Raw genomic sequence first — 5,381 nt, 5'->3', positions numbered from 1 at the left:
GGCGATTTGCCCAGTACTTTTATTTTACGGCTGTCTCTCTTACACACACGCACTAACACACACACTTACGTGTTTTATGAGTCTGATATTTGTAAGTAACTTTTTACAGGAAGTGCTTCTAATGACAACCCTTTTCATTGGCCACCGGGGAGCTGCTGTCCGTCTCTCATGGCATCCCCAGACGGGAAAAGGAACCGCCCAGACCGCTGGTGCCAGAGTGATATCATCTGATAATCAACCTCAAACATGGGCGCTGAGCCACACAGTGCATTTTCATAAAGCGAAAGGTCTTCATCCTTCACTTTCCCCTTTTATATTCAAGGTTTTTTTTTTCTACAAATATTGATCTGAGGAACAGGTGAAATTGGCTTGTCATATAAAATGGGAAGCTGTGAGTGTTATTTATATCTGAATTGGTGCCAAGTAAATTAGGCTTATTAACTAGAATCGGTAAGTTCTTTTTTAAACCTCAACCTGAATGTAGCTTCTCTTATTGATGCAGTCCATTAGTTGTAATAGTAGTCCGTCTGTGGAGTATCAGTTGTCATTTTACTTGCGCTTGAGTGCTCTTAATTCCCTCCAGAGCCCCTCTGGACAAGAATCTTTTCAAACAATATGAGAGGCAGGCATCATGTCAGCTGGACTTTTTACACAAACATTTCAATTACTGTATTCCTGAATCAACGTCTATAGGCTCAAACATGCTGCAGCACACTCAGTCTCTTTAGAAAAGCAATGACTTGTTAATACATCAACATTAAAAATAAATCCATTTAATTGTTTTCATCAGTTCAATTAAATTTATAGTGTGTGAAGTTATTTTAGAATCAGGTCTGAACACCTTTAATTTTTGCTAAAACAGAAGCTGATATGTTGCAGTTAACCATTATTTCCTCTTTCAACAAATGAGCAACCAGCAAAACTAAAAATTAAGTATTTACTTCAAGGTGCAGGGGGACCCATTGGATTACATTATTTTCCAATCCAGCTGCCTTAAAAGAATTCAAATTACACTTTTGAGAAATAAAAATAAACAGAAAATTTTAAAAAGCCTTTCTATATGTCTACTAATATGTTTGTGAAAGAAAGAAACAGGGGCTGCACAGTGGCTTGGTGGTTAGCACTTTTGCCTTGCAGCTAGAAGATCCCTGGTTAACGTCCCCATCTTCCTGGGATCTTTCTGCATGGAGTTTGCATGGAAATGTTCTCTCTGTGCATGTATGGGTTATCTAAAGGGGTACTCCTGCATCCTCCCACAGGCTAAAAACATGCTCAGGTTAATTGGTAACTCTAAATTGTCCATAAGTGTGAATGTGAGTGTGCTTGTTTGCCTCTCTATGTAGCCCTGCAATAGACTGAAGACTTGTCCAGGGTGTCCCCTGCCTTCGTCCTAAGTCAGCTGGGATAGCCCCCCCGCAACCCTAATGAGGATTAAGCTGTGTATCGATGATGGATGGACGAATGCATTTAACATCAAACTTTAGCACAGCAGAGCTCTGTGCTGTGCTGTCTTTGTTAAAACCACAAAAACGACATTTAGAAGTCATTGACGATGCTGCTGTAAGTGCCAGTAGGAAATACTGCTCATCCCCTCCAGTCAAAGTCCTCATTTTCTGAATTGAAAAGTTGTGCATGCACAGAGCTGCCCACTTTCTACAGCCATCCCCCTCTTAAGTGTGACTGAGGGGGCCATGTGCTCGCTGTCCCCCCACCCCCTTCTCACCAACACTCAGCCCATATGTGCATTCGAGTGGCAGCTGCAAACTCCACCGCTTGCCCTTTGAAAAAAGAAAGGGAAAAACAGCCTTCTTCACTGCAACGAAAGTAGGAGAGCGTCTCTGGTCAGCCTGTGTCTGGCAGTCATTCTGTGTCAGAAAAAAACAAAGGGGAAAGAGAAAGGGCCTTGAAATGTATTGTTAACAACAAAAAAAAGTAAATCAGTAATTTGTGAGGCCTCTGTCATTAGTATTTATATGCAAAGATGGAGGGTCGCCTTTTTTGTAATTAAGCCGATGCATTAATCACATGCATGTGTGCACACACCGCCAGATACACAACCTGCAGTTATCCATTAAAAGGACCACAGTGGCCTTCCCATCTGCTTTCTCCAACTCCTCAGGGAGGTCGAGCAGCACAGCAGGCACATGTGGGCACATATTTAGGCAGCACCAGAGGAAGTCTCATCCAGCACCAATTAGAATATAACAGGACAAGTGCGCAGGCAGGGAAACAAATGGAAGAGTGTATTGCGCACACGCACAAAAATATGCAGCAGGTCTCAAACTTGTGCCACTTTCACAGAGGAAATTTACATACAACACAACGCTCAGTGAAATGTCACTTCAGACACACAAACACCAGTGAGACAAGGACCTGTTGCCTCCTTCAGCAAGATATATCTGGTCCAAAAGAGGAACTGAGTTACTGTCAACAGCTAGTTAACTAAACAGACCACAGAAAATGTCACTAAGAAACAGAAGAGTTCAAGTCTTACTTTCAATCTTTGTTGCAGCATAAAAGCTGGACCAAGCAACAAAAAAGCTAAAGCCAACAATATCAGTTTTCCGATGGCAGGAAACTTACATTTTACGGATAAATTATACAAAACATATTCCCAGACATAATTTATAACCCATGCAGTCTATTGTATGGGTTTTTCTGAACAATTCCATGCAAATTTAATACACAAAAAATATTTTCATGTGAGCTAATGTATGTGTACTAGCAACAAACACTACAATACACGCTGGCACGATCCCAGAAGACAGACACGTTCGCAGAAATGTACTCATTGAGGTTATTTTTTCAGCCGACTGCTCAATGTTTCATGTCATCATCTGCATCTTGATATTCACATTGTTAATTTACACGTCATGAAAATTTAAGCATCTAGTTAACATCGGACATGGCATAGCAAGACTCCATAAATCTCATGAAAGTGATGTTGGAAGACCAGTCCCCAACTGCAGCAGACCTTTGCTCACGCTATCCAGCCATGTGTCACTCAGTCCGTTTTTTAAACTTTTATGTTAATCCAGTGAATTATTCATACAAGTCCTGATGTGACTACAAGTATCCCCTGATTGAGAGGGCTTGAATGGAGAAGCAAGTGGGCTTGTGCACTGACCCAGGAACTGGGAACATATGTGTTAATGTGTGTACTTCACCTCAGACACTCATCATTTTAGCACTTAAATGAGAGAGACCGAGGGGTTAATCGAGATGACACACAATATGAAGATTTAAAAAAAAAAAAAAAAAAAAAGCCTGTGGGTAGACTTGTGTGTGCGGTCTATAAGTGAGGAAGGTGACAGAAAGAGAGACTGAGAGAGGAAGTGTACAAGCACGTATAACCTGTCACGCTTATTGCCATGCTATAGCTTAAATTTAATGTCTGCCCTAACCACACAGGATGGAAGATGAGCGACACACTCAAACACAGTAGCTGCAGCAGTTTCTCAAATTTATCTTCCTATTCAGAGTAACACAGTCAAGAACTGATGGCTATTTGTAAAAGCTAATTCACTCACATTTACCAGTAAGGGGTTGTTGGTACTCTTAGATTTCATTTTAAAAATGAATTAAAAAGATATCCTGCTACTGTTTCACATCACATGCAACCTGTCAGTTAATGCAGACAAACGAAAAAAAACCCCATCATAATTGTTTCCAAATGCATAGGAGGGTGGAGATCGTCCCCTGTGCTGTCTTTGAGGGCAATGAAGTGTTATGATAATGTGACAATGAATATGGATGAGAATCCTCAGTCGACGCACAGCCAGGCTCCCCTGGTACTCACATCAGCGCCCATCCTCATATCTGACAATGCAGTTATGGTGAAACAGAGCAGAACAGCCAGCCTGCCCAGCCATTCTCCTTCACACACTTTTCCTCCCCTTGGCAGTCTGTCAGTAACAGCCCCCACCCCGTTCTCCATCCTGTAGCACACATGCACAGATACAAAGATAAAGACACAGATACAGACAAAATCACAGTATACATGTGCACAGTATCACACTGTACAGGGGTTGAACTCCTGAAGGTAGATTTTGGACCTGATTATTTAACCTCTTTACCGACTGTATAAACTCTCCTTTTTTAGACGTTTTCACACACAGCTACAGGGTCACTGGGTGAATTCAGACATCGCACAGAATAGTTGATCCACCTTTCAGCAGGTATGAAGTTGGCCCTCTCACATCATCTGTCTGCCAAAGGAAGGCGATTAGCTGCATCCTGTCTGCAATCTCATTAAGCTCAGTCTGGGAGGATCCACAGAACACGGTCACACTGTCATACAGAGACACAGAATGATCCCAGTCCTACATATTACACCACCATATAAGGCCAAACTAGGACTACTGGACCTACTAGCAATGAAGCTGAAAGTATAACCTTACAGTCAATGCAGGGGCAATAATGTCTTGATGAAAAAAAAAAGACCAGGCTGTTGCGACTCTTAAAGAGGCCACTTACACTGAAGTGCCTCGCTTAATGAGTATGCTTGAGTGTATGACTACAGTTTGTAGTGTATATTTATTTGCGTGTTTACAACTGAGTATTTGTGCATTTCAAGTCGAGTGCCTCTCATGGTTATGTGTCAAATCAATGTCAGCCTTCAGATTTCACGGTTCACTGAGCTTCTGTGTCACAGGACTTCAGGGAACCCTGTGCTTTAGAGGAGAACACTGGCATCAGCTCCCTGAGTGACGGAAAGGGGTGCAGGGTGCACTTCCTCCTGAGTGACAGTATAGCTACATACAGTATAGCTTTTCACACCTGGCCTGTCCACCTCTGTCACAGTGCATGTTAGAAGTCATTCATCAGAAAACAGGGAGACTGAAGCAGAAGAGAAGGGCACTGATAGGTTGTCACACATTAGATCAGAGAACAATGAAAATAAGTGAAGGTCTATCTATCTATCTATCTATCTATCTATCTATCTATCTATCTATCTATCTAAACTAGAGAGAGCAGAGAAGTAATGCTTCATAAACTGAGGAAATGACTGCACAAGTCAAACTCCAGTGAGCAATGAGAGGGTGGAAGGGACATCCAGATATCCCTTTTACAGTGCCAGTTGCTCAGAAACGGATCAGTGTGGAGGTGGAACGGTGATGGCAGCTGCCCTGAGGGCATGACTGGAGACTGTGGGTGGAGAACAACAGCGGCCCACTGCTGCTCAATACTGTAAGCTGTCACAAATCAAGGTTAGCCCATGGCTGACTTACTGGAGCTTACAAATCAACTTTCTGGCCTGCAGAGGACACATGAATGTTCAGCGTTTTCTTTTTGTTTGTTTGTTTGTTTGTTTGTTTGTTTGTTTTTTTAATTGACAGATTAGAATTTACATGAAAGATCAACTTCACTGTACTCTATCT

The sequence above is a fragment of the Amphiprion ocellaris genome, chromosome 6 (assembly GCF_022539595.1).
Source record: "Amphiprion ocellaris isolate individual 3 ecotype Okinawa chromosome 6, ASM2253959v1, whole genome shotgun sequence".
NCBI classification, from domain to species: Eukaryota; Metazoa; Chordata; class Actinopteri; family Pomacentridae; genus Amphiprion; species Amphiprion ocellaris.
This window is presented reverse-complemented; position numbering follows the sequence as displayed.